The sequence below is a fragment of the Ictidomys tridecemlineatus genome, chromosome 3, assembly GCF_052094955.1.
Source record: "Ictidomys tridecemlineatus isolate mIctTri1 chromosome 3, mIctTri1.hap1, whole genome shotgun sequence".
Taxonomy (NCBI): domain Eukaryota; kingdom Metazoa; phylum Chordata; class Mammalia; order Rodentia; family Sciuridae; genus Ictidomys; species Ictidomys tridecemlineatus.
Window position 1 is genome coordinate 42337192 of NC_135479.1, and position 7592 is coordinate 42344783.

The 7592-nt window shown below is 41.1% G+C and overlaps 1 pseudogene; it reads right to left on the reverse strand.

Annotated features, from left to right (window-relative positions):
• Positions 1-530: 530 nt before the first annotated feature.
• LOC101972104 (large ribosomal subunit protein uL16-like) lies at positions 531-1529 on the reverse strand (annotated as a pseudogene).
• Positions 1530-7592: the final 6063 nt, after the last annotated feature.

Consider the following 7592-nt stretch of genomic DNA (forward strand, 5'->3'; position numbering starts at 1 on the left):
CTGTTCAGATGCTAAGCAAGGACCTTATACTAATATTTCTTTTTCTTCTGTAAAAGTTGCCAGAAGAGGGGCTGGGGTTGTAGTTCAGTAGAAAAGCACTTTCCTAGCACATGTGAGGCACTGGGTTCAATCCTCAGCACCACATAAAAATAAAAAATAAAATGAAGGTATTGTGTTAATCTACAATTAAAAATATTAAAAAAAAAAAAAAGTTAGCCGGGTGCAGTGGCACACCCCCTCCAGTGGCTCAGGAGGTTGAGACAGGAGGATCCTAAGATCAAAGCCAGACTCAGCAATGGTGAAGGTAAGCAACTCAGTGAGATCCTCTCTCTAAATAAAATATAAAATAGGGCTGGAGATGTGGCTCAGTGATCCTGGTACCAATCTACCCCATCCAAAGAAAGTTGCCAGGATGATATGTACACTTACCTGTAATGGGATTCTCAGGTTACTAGGAAACTAAAGGTTATTCTTTCCTGCCTTCTCAGAAAAACACCTAAGAATCTGAGGGTATTTGTTTTTGGCTGGGCACGGGCGAAGGGGGGGGGGTTCTCTCTGTCGTTTCTTGTCTCAAACTCTAAACTCTAACTTTAGAGTCCAAAGTAGCAGGGATTTAGAGTCATATGCCACCATTCTGTTTTGTTGTTTGGGTTATTTTGTTTTGTTTTGTCTTGTTTGGGGAACTGGGGATTGAACCCAGAGGCATTTAACCACTGAGCCACAACACCCAAACCTATTTGTATTTTATTTAGAATCAGGGTCTTACTGAATTACTTAGAGCCTCATTAAATTGCTGAGGCTGGCTTTTTTTTTGGGGGGGGGATACAATACAGGATTTATTAGTGTGTGTGTGAGATTAAGAAGGGGACAGCACAGTGAAAGCCCTAATGAATGCAGGGCCCGCTACTTGTCCATGGGACCATGATTGGGGATATATTTGACCCCACAGCCATCAGGAATGAGCCGCTTCTCAGCCACCATGTCTTCAAATTCGTCATCCATTAAATTTGGTAAAGCCCCATTTCTTTGAGATGTGGATCTTCTGGTATCTAGGGATCTTGAACTTGGCCCTGTGTAGGGCCTCAGTCACATGTTCCTTGTTCTGCAGCTTGGTATGGATGGACATGATGACTTGGCCACTGTGAACCCTGGCCACTGTTCCCTGGGATTTCCCATGGCACCTCACATACCTGTTTGGAGCCTGTCAGCCCCAGCACAGGGCAACATCTTGTTGATATGGATAACATGGAAAGGGTGGAGCTGCACTCAAATATGAAAGCCATCTCTGCCACAATTTTTTATCACATACTTGTTGGCACAAATACAAGCAGTCTCCAAGACTTCAGAGGATAGCTGTGCATATTCATCAGACATCATGTGGCCACAGAGTGGGAACTCATCTACTTGTGCCTTTTTCCATCCAAGGTCAAAGATGCGGATTTGGCATCAGGGACACCCTGGCAGAAAGGAGACTTTGGGTATGGCTTGTTTTTACAGTACCAGTAACACTAGGCAGGGCCTCGGCCCATGGTGACAACGCGCAATCCTCCTGCCTCATACACTCAGCTTTTGAAGTCTTTTTTTCTCTTCAGATGCTTGCAACTTTGGGGATACAGCTATATGCTGCTTTTGAAAAACAGTATAAAGGGCTGGGGATGTGGCTCAAGCGGTAGCGCGCTCGCCTGGCATGCGTGCGGCCCGGGTTCGATCCTCAGCACCACATACCAACAAAGATGTTGTGTCCACCGAGAACTAAACAATAAAACATTAAAAATTCTCTCTCTCTCTCTCTCTCTCTCCTCTCTCACTCTCTTTAAAAAAAAAAAAAACAGTATAAAATTTGTCATCTAATGCAAGCCCTAGAAGAGCAAATCTATACATAGCTTCAGGCCTAATGTATGAGCTGCCTACCACCTGGTCTGTATCATCTTGCCCTATGTAGAGTAACAGATAACAACTGACAAAGCAATGTGTTTGGCAGAAAGAACATCCTGTGGGTGGAGCCCAGGATCAATCCCAAAGACTAACTCCTGGCTTTGAAGAGTTGGCAAAAGTATTACCCTTTGGAGAGGGAGCACAATTGGCATCACAGGGGAACTACAGAGGCAGAAAGGAGGAAGAATTATATTGACACTATGTTTTAATGAATAGATGCCTTTTTAAAAAAAGCCCTAAGCTGATCTTGAAATTTCTGGGAATTGTGTCTTCCTTCTCTGTGCTCTGTCCTATATCATCAATATTTTCCTGCCTACTGGGATATTGCCACATGCAGCCTCCTGGGAAGGCCTGCTGGAGTTTATAAGATAGTGTATTTTCCTATATTTAAGCCTTTCTGGGTCTCCTGGGCCATTTCCATATTTGAATTTCTTACCAACGGCACAATAGTGGATTTTTTTAAATAGTTGGAAACAATACCCTTATTTTGTTTATTTATTTTTATGTGGTTGCTGAGGATCGAACCCAGGGCCTTGCACATGCTAGAGGAGCAATCTACAGCTGAGCCACAATCCCAGCCCTAGTGGATTTTTTTTTTCTGCTAAGTATTCATTCACAATATCCAGTATAGTCATTCAGAGAACTACCCTTACTCTATTTTCAGATTATATGGTTTGGATGAGGCTTACTCTAGGCATGAAGCACATACCCCAGACCCAAGTTGATCAGGATATAACATTCCCGAAGATGCTATGATTGTTTCAGGGATGTTTCAAAACAGTCAGAGACAAAAAGCACAAGAATTTTGCTTCTGAGAAAATCTCTTATTTTTTCCCATTGAATCTGGACATGAGAAGATTAATATCTAAAGCTGCTGGAGCCATAAGATACCACAAGGAGAGAGCTGATCCAGAAAAAGATGTCATTTATTCACTCACTAAACTAAAATTTATTTAGTACTATTCTGTGCCAGAAATGATTCTAGGTGCAGGAGATATAGCAATGAACAACGTATCCAAACCCTGTTCTCACAGAACTTACAGTTCAATAGAATATAATAACAACATCAAACATTTACACAGCAATTCCTTCTCTATTTTCTTGTAGTGCTAAGAATTGAACCCAGGGCTATGCACGTGGCAGGAAAGCACTTTACTACTGAGCTAAACCCTAGCCTAACAATTCTCTCAATCATCATAATAATCCCATGAGAATATTATCACTATCTCTATTTTAAAAACTGAAAGAGAGGTTACTTGTCCAGGGTCATGAAATAAATAATAGAGATGAGAATCAAACCCATGATTTCTGGCTTTTATAATTTATGTGTTCCATTACAATATCATAAATTTAACTGGGTGCAGTAGTGCACACCTGTAATCTCAGTGACTCAAGAGGCTGAGGCAGGAGGATTGAAAGTTCGAGACCGGGGCTGGGGATGTGGCTCAAGAGATAGCGCACTCGCCTGGCATGCGTGCGGCCTGGGTTCAATCCTCAGCACCACATACAAACAAAGATGTTGTGTCCGCCGAAAACTAAAAAATAAATACTAAAAAAATTCTCTCTCTCTCTCTCTTAAAAAAAAAAAAAAAAAAAAAGAAAAAGAAAAGAAAGTTCGAGACCAACTTCAGTAACTTAGTGAGGCCTTAAGGAATTAGCAAGATCCTGTCTTTAAATAAAAAAAATAAAATAAAAAGGGGGGGGCTGGGGATGTTGCTCAAGCGGTAGCACGCTCGCCTGGCATGTGTGCGGCCCGGGTTCAATCCTCAGCACCACGTACAAACAAAGATGTTGTGTCTGCCGAAAAACTAACTAAATAAATTCTCTCTCTCTCTCTCTCTCTCTCTCTCTCTCTCTCTCTCTCTCTCTCTCTCTCTCTCCCTCTCCTCTCTCTTTAAAAAATAAAAAAAATAAAAATAATAAAAAGGGTGGGAATGTGGCTCAATGGTTAAATGTCCCTAGGTTCAATCCCCATAGGAAAAACCCACAGTATTATAAATTGCCTTGTCATAGACAGGTGAAAAAAAGTCCTCCAAGCTTTAACCAGCTGGGCATGGTCAACACATCTGAAATCCCAGCTACCTGGAAGGACAAGGCAGAATGATGGTGAATTTGAGAAAAGCCCGGGAAATTTAGCAAGACTCTATCTCAAAATATAGCTTAGTGGTAGGGCAACTACCACTAAGAAAGAAGGAAGGAAAGAAGTAGAGAGAAAGAAAAGGATTTAAGCAGTCAGGGAAGAAACAATCTATTAGCCTGGAAGTGAGAATTAATACCAGCAAATTGGAGGATCTAAAAGAAATTTAATTGAGCAGGAAAAAGAGAGTGACAAGAGAATGGGACTTACAAACAAGCCAGAATAATGCTAATTAGTTTGTGCTTTATCTTCAGAGCAGTGAAGCAATAGAGTGACTTGGTCAGGTTGGGGCCACAGGGAGATTGGTAAGATCAAAGACAGAAAGACCCCTTTTGATCATTTCAGGTAGTAATAAAACTATGAAGAAGAGCCTCTTTGAGACAGTGATATTTGATCCGAGACCTGCATGGGGAACAGATACAAGATCTTACAAGATCTGGAAGAGTACAGGAGGCAAAAGTAGCAGGTTTAAAGGCTCTAAGGCAAATACAAACTAAGTATATTCAAAGGATATAAACACCAGTGTGGCTGAATTAAAGGATGGTTTAAAGCGCAACTTTTTTTTTTTAAGCCACATCTCCAGTCTTTTTTTATTTTATTTTTTAAAATTTTGAGACAGGGTCTTGCTAAATTGCTGAGGTTGACCTCGAACTTGTGATCCTCCTACCTCAACCTCCCTAGACACTGGTTGTAGGTATGGGCCACCACGTCCAGCACAAACTACTGATTCTATCATTTTATTTTATTTTTTAGAGAGAGTGAGAGAGGAGAGAGAGAGAGAGAGAGAGAGAGAGAGAGAGAGAGAGAGAGAGAGAGAGAGAATTTTTAATGTTTATTTTTTAGTTGACGGACACAACATCTTTGTTGGTATGTGGTGCTGAGGATCGAACCTGGGCTGCACGCATGCCAGGCGAGCGTGCTACCGCTTGAGCCACATCCCGAGCCCCTGATTCTATCATTTTAAATCTCTGGAATCCATCTGCTTCTCTCACCATTTTCACTGTACTTTCTTCACATATTAGTGAGAAAGATGAGTGACACTTACTTGGAAAAGGTTTTGAGATCAGAGAAGTTTTTGAAGATATTATGAGATATTATGCAGTTTTAGGGCTGGGGTTGTGCTCTTCTAATATGTGTGAGGCCCTGGGTTCGATCCTCACCACCACATAAAAATAAATAAAAGTATTGTGTTCAACTACTTCTAATATATATATATATATATATATATATATTTAAAAAGATATTATGCAGTTTTAAATTAAATGTTAATGAAATGAATGTAGTAAAGATAAAATTCTCTGCACAGAAAAAAAAAAGAGATAATTCATGGAACTAAATCCCTAGAGGAGTAAAATAATTAGCCTTAGGATAAAAACATATATTGTAAGCCTACTTTGTTCTAAGTCCTGGATTCAAATGAACATATGTTCCATTTGATGTTTATGGTCATCATCTTCATTTTACAGATAAGGAGAGTGACAGAAAGTTTAACTCTTCCAAACTCACAGTAAATGTCAATGCTGGGAAATGAACCCAGATTTCACTTGATGAGCCTATCCTAATCCAACAAAATATAAAATCCCCTATGTTATCATTTGAGGGAAAATATCTACTTACAAAAAGAATTTCTAGGGGTATGGTTCAGTAGTAGATTGTTTGCCTACCCTGTGAGAAACCCTGAATTGGATTCCTATCACTGCAAAAATAATTGATAAGGCACTTTTTAACTCATTTTACTTCAGTTTCTATATCATCCTGGGATTCTTCCATAATTGTATCTGTTGCTAGCCCAGCAATATTTAATATGTGTTCCTTGGATGATTTTTTTTTGTGTGTGTGTGTGTGTGTGTGGTTCTGGGGATTGAACCCAGGGCCTTGTGCATGCCAGGCAAGCACTCTACCAACTAAACTATATCCCTAGCCGATTCTTGGATGATTTTGCATTTATGTAATTAAGATCTTCATTCACTTACCATATTTAACCTGAAAATTTCTCTTTACTTTAATTACAATTGTAATGGCATTTCACCAAACTGTTCATTTAATACATACCAAAAAGTTTTAAAAATTTTCTCATTGCTGGCTATCCCATATATTTTAGTAGCATTTTTCCCCATGGGCACCTCTATGCCCAAAGAACATCTAGAATATAATGTTCCCAAAAGGCTATTCCTTCCACTAACAAAGCAGGTTTCCTGAAATCTGAGGCCCTGGTGTCATTTGCAGACCATTACTGCATTGGGTTTCCAAGCCTTTGTCAATTCTGTGTCATTCAAATTCTCTGAATACTAATTCTCTATACTTACAACAGCAACACTTAGTTCTTTCCACCTTCAAAATTCTCCCCTCTTCTGTCCTATATCATCACTTTAAAAAATATTTTTTAGTTGTTGATGGACCTTTATTTTATTTAGTTGTATGTGGTGCTGAGAATCAAACCCAGTGCCTCACATGTTATGCAAGCGCTCTACCACTGAGTCACAACCCCAGACCCTATATCATCACTTTTTTTTTTCCTGTCTACTGGATGATTGTCATAAGCAAACAAAAATGTTCCACTTCAGCTTGGCGGTGGTGGTGCACGCCTATAATTTGAGTTGGGAGGTTGAAGCAGGAGAATCGCCAAATTCGAAGCCAGCCTCAGTAACTTAGCAAGATCCTGTCTCCAAAACAATAGCAATAATAATAAGACAAAAAAGGGCTGGGGGATGACACGCGTGGTGGCACACACCTGTAATCCCAGTGGCTGGAGACACTGAAGCAGGAAAATCGCAAGTTCAAGGCCAGCCTCAGCAATTTAGCGAGACCCTGTCTGAAAATCAAAAGGGCTGGAATATGTCTCAGTTGGTAGAGCGCCCCAGGCTGGGTTCAATCCTTGTACCAAAAACAAAACAAAATGATAACGCGGGGGGCGCGCAGCGGGGGGGGGAACTGGGGATCTAATTCCATCTTTAAGTCGGGCGCGATGATTGTCCCTTGTTTTCCCACAGATTCAAGAAGCTTGAGGCAGGAAGACCATGAATTTGAGGCCAGCCTGGGCAACCTAGGGAGACTCAGTCTTAAAAAAAAAAAGTGTAGCTTGGTGGTAAAGCGCCCCGAGTTCAACACCAGTACCCAAACAAAAAACCCTTACAGGAACAGGGAGCACAGCGTCCCCTACCACGACCCAAACCGCTAGCCGTCTGCACACACGAAATTTCTCCCGTGGGGCGGACTCGAGAAGCGAGGAAGAGGTTTTCTGTCGCTTGGCTACATGGGAGATGTAGTCGTTCAAGTGACAGACTAGAAGGACCTTTTACAAAACCTTGGCAGGAGAAGAAAATATGTTATGCGAGCCCAAAACTATTGTCATGCTCATATAGACCCTAAATACTACACGTGGTTTTTCTTTCCTTAGCCTCATCTAGTCTCCAGAGCGTTTCCTCCCCCACCAAACCTCCAACATCCCACACGCCTCTGTTCTGTTTGGGCCTGTCTATCTCTCTTCTACTCCCAGTTTTGTAGGACTCGCTGTCCAATC